This window comes from Acomys russatus, chromosome 1 (assembly GCF_903995435.1).
Source record: "Acomys russatus chromosome 1, mAcoRus1.1, whole genome shotgun sequence".
NCBI classification, from domain to species: domain Eukaryota; kingdom Metazoa; phylum Chordata; class Mammalia; order Rodentia; family Muridae; genus Acomys; species Acomys russatus.
In genome coordinates this window covers 17,082,223-17,089,948 of record NC_067137.1, presented here as the reverse complement: position 1 = coordinate 17,089,948, position 7,726 = coordinate 17,082,223, and positions in this window count along the sequence as shown.

The following is a 7,726-nucleotide window of genomic DNA, read 5'->3' as shown; positions in this document are numbered from 1 at the left end:
GGAATTCCTCTCCCATAGGCTATCAAGTCTCTTCTTGGAAGCCTGCTTCTTCTTCTTCTTCTTTTTTTTTTTTTTTTTTTTTTTTTTGAGTGCCATCAAGCCTCCCCACCAAGGGGAGGTGGTCAAATATGGGACACCAGAGTTTACGTCAAAGTCATTCTACACTCTTCATATAACTGTGGAGAATGTCCTATCCATTCAGTAGATCAGAGTAGGGGTTCAATGTTTACTACTTGTATTGTCCTTGGTTAGTGCAATAGTTTGAGCAGATGCCCCAGTGCCCCAATCCACCCATCACAGTGTTTTTCTTGTATGTTTCTAGTGCCCTCTGGGTCCTTCTATTTCCCCAACTCCTATATTTCTCTTACCTAGAGTCCCAGTAGGATGTCCTCACATCTATCCAAATTTCCTGGTAAGTGAAGACTTTCGTGGGCCATGCCTTTTGTGCTAGTGCCCAATTATGAGTGAATATATACCATCTGAGTCTTTGTGCTTCTGGGTTAATTCGTTCAGTATGATCATTTCTAGTTCCTTCCTTTTGTCCACAAATTTAGACTCTGTATTCCATCTTACACCCATCTGAATGGCTAAGATCAAAAGTTCAAGTGATACTACATGCTGGCGAGGATGTGGAGAAAGAGGAACACTCCTTCATTGCTGGTGGGAATGCAAACTTGTACAACCACTTTGGAAATCTATCTGGTGCCTTCTCAGAAAACTGGCAATAAGGCTTCCTCAAGACCTAGCTATTCCACTCATTGGAATATACCCAGAAAATTCTCCACCACACAACAAAGACATATGCTCAACCATGTTCATAGTAGCCTTATTCATAATATCCAGAACCTGGAAATAGCCTAAATGTCCCTCAGTAGAAGAATGGATAGAGAAACTGTGGTACATTTACACTATGGAATACTTCTCAGAAATATCTGGGTCATGAGGTAGCACTATCCTCACTTTTCTGAGAAAGCACAAGATTGATATCCAAAATGGTGGTACAAGTTTGCTCTCCCAGTTGCAATGGAAGAGTGTGTCTCTTTCTCCATATCCTTACCATCATGTGCTGTCACTTGAGTTTTTGATGTTACCCTTTCTGAAGGGTGTAAGGTGGAATCTCAGAGTTGTTTTGATTTGCATTTCTCTGAGGACTATGGATGTTAAACATTTCTTTAAGTGTTCCTTGGCCATTCGGTGTTCCTTTGTTGAGAATTCTCTGTTTAGTTCTGTACCCCATTTTAAATTTGAATTATTTGTTTTGGTGGTGTTTAATTTCTTGTGTTCTTTATCTATATGATTTGTTCAATTCCCTCACCCATTTGTTTGTATTTTCTTGAAATTCTAACAGGTGTTTATTCATTTCTTCTCTCAAGGACTCAAAATACTTGCTTTAACCTTCTTTATTTCTTTAAGGATTTTCTTCATTTCTTCCATTATTGTTTTTACAAGTATACATTTAATGTCATCTTCTTGTGTTTAAGTTGTGTTAGGGGATCCAGAGCAGCTTGCCATAGTATAACATGGTTCTGAAGATGCCATATTGCTCTGATTTTTGTTGATTGTGTTTTTGCACTGGTGTTTAGGCATCTGGTTGACTATGGTGTTGACTCATAGATCCTGTTGCCCCATGGACTTCTGGGGGTTTGGGAAGAATCTTGGGCAGAAAGCTGGGCGTTCCTGAAGGTGCCCTCCTCAGATTGTTGGGAATTGTCTCAGATTGGAGAGTGGTCCTCAGGGACTTGGTGGAGGCTCTCCTCTGCTGTGTGATCCTGCTGGCCAAGTGGGCTCTTTAGGAGTTGAGGACTCTGCTCTTGAGAAGTGAGGTCCTGGAGTTGGCTTCCTGGCTGCTGGCTTTCTTGCTCCATGTTTAATGAAGTCCCATTGGCCAGCAACTGTGCTCAAAATTTCCAACACTGCTTATTGAGTTGGAGAGGCCATGGTTGGATCTGCCTGCTGGGGTATCAGAAGGTATCCATCCACTCCTCCAGAGAACCGCTGAGGATGAAGTAACGGGAAAGTCTCCGCCTCATGGCGGTAATAGATGATAGTGAGCACCTAAGGTAGTACCCGCATGTCCCTGTCTGGGAAGTAACCACTTCATGGTGGAGGAGGGAGCTTAAGATCGGGACCACAAGGTGGGGTATCTAGAAAGTCTCTGCTCCATGACAGTGGGTGCCGACAGTTGGAGCACACTAGTTGGAAGGTCTAAAGCACCCTTAGGATTTTTCAGGGGTTTAAGCTGGGTGACCTGTGATTGGCCCCCTGAGTTTCCTACACTGGGGTTCTTGTCTCACCTGAGAAAGATATACCTTTAGGGTTTTGGGGTTCACCGCAGGCCTGTCAGTTTCTCTGCTCTTATTGTTATCCTACTCTCAGTTACGGTGTGTACTCAGAACCGCTGTTTTGGATCCCTAGGAAAAAATTTTTAAACAATATTTTGCTCTAATTTCAAAAGCACATGTTTTGATGGTATAAAATGGAAGCTCTATAAATAAACCTTTACGTTTATGACCAGATGATTTTTTTTACATGAATAACAGGAGAACTTGTTGGGAAATATAAGAGTAGTTTCTACAAATGCTATCAATATAACTAGGAATCTACATATTTAAAATGTTACTTTTTTTTTTTTTTTTTTTTTTTTCGTTTTTCAAGACAGGGTCTCTCTGTGTTAGCCTTGGCTGTCCTAGACTCACTTTGTAGATCAGGCTGTCCTTGAACTCACAAAGATCCACCTGCCCCTGCTGGGATTAAAGGCATGTGCCACCACACCTGGCCAAAATATATTATATTTTACCTCCACCAAATACAAAAGTTGCCCAAAGACTGAAATGCTAGGTAGACAAAATAGTGCATCTGTGATGGACAGAATTAACTACTCATAAATTAACATTTTAATAAAAAGGAGATATAATTCTATCTTAACATGCACAGTTATAGATAGTAATGCTTAATTCACCAAATGCAAAGAAATGGACGAAAATTTAAACAGTGCTTTGATGCCCTGTATATATCAGCATTATCTTCAACAGGAAAAAGGTGGGAGTAATCCAGTATATATGAATGGATGAACTGTTGACATCTGATGGTTATGTAACATTGTGCATCTATTCAGTGGCACATAGCTGTCTTTCCAATGGTTTATACAATAAAATTCATTTTATGACTATTTCATATTTTCTAAATGATGTTTATTACATCAACCAAGACAACTGGAATAAAACAACACTTAGTCCCCAAATCCAATATAAAAATAAATTACAAGGGCATAAATTGGGCCTTTTCATTCAATCACTGACAAATATTACTCAGAAGTTCCATGAAAGGGACAGGGTTTCAGAAAAATCCAGTAACGTCCCTGCTTCATCTCTTAATGAAAGATGAAAAGAAACAAATAATGAGTTGGCACACAGATGCCATCAATTACTATTTAGTAGTTCCAGTTTTCCTTCATAGTAAGAGCTCATTTTTAATAGCATCCCATTTTATTCCGATGAGCCTGGCCAGTGTAGATACTTGAGTGAAGGATCACTGTACATTTTGCTTATATATTTTAATAATTATATTAGACCATATAATTAATACTCAAATATTATATTTAATACATTAATAATATAATTATATAATGTATAATGTGTTATATAATATATTGGATACAATTAGAGTATTAATACAATATGTAATATAATGTACATCTGTACATCCTGAAATTATGTTAATGTGTGGATATATGAAATCTATTAAGTATTGGAACTTTTGGCAAAAATTGAGGTAATTGGTAAAGCCTTTTAATTATGCTATTGTGGAGTGTTATTTTTTATTATTTTTTATTAATTCATTCATATTACATCTCAATTGTTAGCCCATCCCTTTTATCCTCCCATTCCTCCCTGCCTCCCGCTTACCCCCTACTCCCCTTCCCTATGACTGTGACTGAGGGGGACTTCCTCCCCCTGTATAAGCTCATAGGGTATCAAGTCTCTTCTTGATAGCCTGCTATCCTTCCTCTGAGGGCCACCAGGTCTCCCCATCAAGGGGACATGGTCAAATATGGGGCACCAGAGTTCATATGAAAGTCAGTCACCACTCTCCACTCAGCTGTGGAGACTGTTGTGTCCATTGGTTAGATCTGGTTCGTGGTTCAAAGTTTAGTGCATGTATTGTTCTTGGCTGCTGTCATAGCTTGAGCAGAACCTCTGGGCACAAATCTGCCTATTATAATGTTCTTCTTGTAGGTTTCTAAGACCCCCTGGATCCTTCTATTTCCCCAATCTCCAATACTTCTCTCACCGAGAGTCCCAATAGGATGTCCTCCCCTCTATCCTACTTTCATGATAAGTGAAGACTTTCATGAGACATGCCCCTTAGGCTAGTGTCCAGATAAAAGTGAGTATACACCATTTGACTCTTTCTGCTTCTCGGTTAACTCACTCATTGTGATCATTTCTAGCTCAATCCATTTATCCACAAATTTTGGGAATTCCTTGTTTTTAGTAGCTGGGTAGTATTCCACAGTGCAAATGTACCACAGTTTCTTTATCCATTCTTCTACTGAGGGACACTTAGGCTGTTTCCAAGTTCTGGCTATTATGAATAAGGCTGCTATGAACATGGTTGAGCATATGTTCTTGTTCGGGCTTGGAACATCTTCTGGATATATTCCAAGGAGTGGAATAGCTGGGTCTTTAGGAAGCCTTATTCCCTGTTTTCTGATATAGTGCCAGATAGATTTCCAAAGTGGTTGTACAAGTTTGTATTCCCACCAGCAATGAAGGAGTGTTCCTCATTCTCCACACCCTTGTCAGCATGTGGTGTCCCTTTTGATCTTAGCCATTCTGATGGATGTAAGATGGAATCTCAGAGTCATTTTTATTTGCATTTTTCTGATGACTAAAGACACTGATCATTTCTTTAAGTGTTTCTCAGCGATTTGATATTCCTCTGTTAAGAATTCTCTGTTTAATTCTGAGCCCCATTTCTCAACTGGTTTGTTTGGTTTAGTGGTGTTTAATTTCTTGGGTTCTTTATATATTTTGGATATTAGACCTTTGTAAGATGTAGGGTTGGTAAAGATCTTATCCCAGTCTATAGGCTGTTGCTTTGTTTTGTTGACAGTCTCTCCTGCCTTTACAGAAGCTTCTCAGCCAAAATTCCACCAGAGAACTTCTACAGCTGGTAAACATCTTCAGCAAATTGTCTGGATACAAAATTAACTCAAAAAAGTCAATAGCCTTCCCATATACAAAGGACAATCAAGCAGAGGCAGAAATTAAGAAAACTATACCCTTCAGGATAGCCACAAGCAATATAAAATATTTAGGAGTAACTCTAACCAAGCAAGTAAGGACTTGATTGAAAAAACTTTAAATCTCTGAAGAAAGTGATTGAAGAGGATGTCAGAAGATGCAAGGATCTCCCTTGCTCATGGATTGGGAGAATTAACATAGTAAAAATCACCATATTACCAAAAGCAAATTACAGATTCAATTCAATTCCTGTCAAAATACGTACACAATATTTTAAAGACATTGAAAGATCAATTCTCAACTTCATATGGAATAGCAAAAAACCCATAATGTCTAAAACAATCTTATACAATAAAAGATCCTCTGGAGGAATGTCCATTCCTGATATCAAGCTGTACTATAGAGCAATAGTAATCAAAACGGCATGATACTGGCACAGCAATATGCTGGTTGGTCAATGGAATCAAATCCAAGACCCCAGAAATGAGTCCGCACACATATGGTCCCTTAATTTTTGACACAGAAGCCAAATCTATTCAATGGAAAAAGGATAGCATCTTCAACAAATGATGCTAGTCCAACTGGATGTCGACATGTACAAAAATGCAATTAGACCCATCTTTGGCACCATATACAAAACTCAAGTCCAAGTGGATTAAAGACCTTAACATAAAACAAGAGACACTAAATCGGTAAGAAGAAAAAGTGGAGGAAGAGCCTGGAACACATAGGCACAGAAGACAACTTCCTGAACAGAACTCCAACAGCCCAGGCCTTAAGGTCAACAATTAATAAATGGGGCCTTTTGAGGCTGTGGAGTGTTATTCATGCTATGAAGCATTAGATATAAAAATAAGGGATGCCATAAAGGAGTCTACTCGAGGAACTAAGAATCCATAAGTTAAGATTTTAAGATGACTAGAAAATAAATTGGAACAAGAAGACTGTGCTTCAGGATGAGAAATGCTGCAGGCTAACGAGATCATGCAGTGTGAACGCTTCTCTCTATTTTAAAGGAAGGCACATGAAAATCTGTGAAAGTGCAATTTTTTCTCACCTATTAGATAGATAGATGCTCACCAAAGAATGCTTGTTGATTAAGACCCAATTGAGATGTTTCCTGCTGCCACAGTTTAAGAGCTTAGTTCTTACCAGGTAAAACCCTCCAGCTTTGCTCTGTCTACAGAACTGTGGACTCTGGCACATGGGCATCAGTATGCAGTTTCATTAAGAAAGTGGATATCTGTAAGAGATGGTTGTGGGCTCAAGGGGCAATATAATTTGAAAGATATTTAACTCCCTGGGGTCAAGCACAGAGTAGCCTCGCATACTACTTAAATGTATAGAGAAAGCACAATGTTAGCAAATCATTGAAAGAATCAGTGTTGAGTTTGGTTAATAGACTGTAATAGTTAGAGACAGTTTCCAGTTCCTAGTATTCCTTGTAGCTATTTTCCAGGATACCAATGAGAAAGATCATTAGAGAGTCAGGCATGCAGCAGAGATGAACTCGAACTCCTGTTTCAGGAAAGACACACAGCCATCCTTTCTGTCTGGATTCTTCTCCCCTACAGAACAAACTCCCACCCTGTCTCTGAGGGAATTATAACCAAATCCACCATTCTCAGCACCACAGATAAGACCCCCTGTGCATGTGGCAATGACACTAGAAAAACTGTTAATGTTGGAGATGCTTTAAGAAACAATGTGTTGTCAAAAGCATGTAACTTCACATTAGACTTTTGTTGGTACTGAGTAAGGAGAAGGGCAGGAATCTTGGCCCAAGACCCAAGCCCAAACTCTAGTAGAAGGCCAACATTAGTGCAATTGTGAGATTATGAAAGCTCTAACATAAGAAGTTAACATTTAAAAGCCATTTTTATTATACTCCATTAGTAGTTTTGCATTTTCCTGAATTAAAATTCTGTCATGCAATTTAACTTTCAGATTTTGTGTTGACTGGCAAACAAAACGCCGAACATGTTACCCATGGGTTTTAGAGCCATGGTGTTTTGTTATGTTTAGTTCTTTTCACATATATATCCTAGAAAGGTAATTTCTATCTGTGTCAGATTGTACAATCACCAACTCCTGGGTGCGGGATCTGTATACTACAGCAATTCTTAGAATGAGCTATTGTTTGAACTTCCATGGGGCATGGGAAAGAAGGATTGCTGCTCTCAGGAGACGTGATTAGTAACTGATTTGATGAACCCTTTGTGTCTTTGACACAGATTGTCAAATAGTGACTCCAAGTAGCATGCCAGCTTTTAGTATGCCAGCCTTTCTCCCAGGCTAAATGTTGGTAGTTCAATCGACTCCAGTTTCAGCATAGCCTCCAAAACCAACATGCTAAATATCCTGAACCACAGTGGTCCAGTGCAGGAAATCCAGGAGGTAATTAATGCTTTTACAAGAGAGGCTTTTACAGGATAAATGGTGTTTTGAAGGTCCTTCCCTTCACTTTTTTGAAGATACGA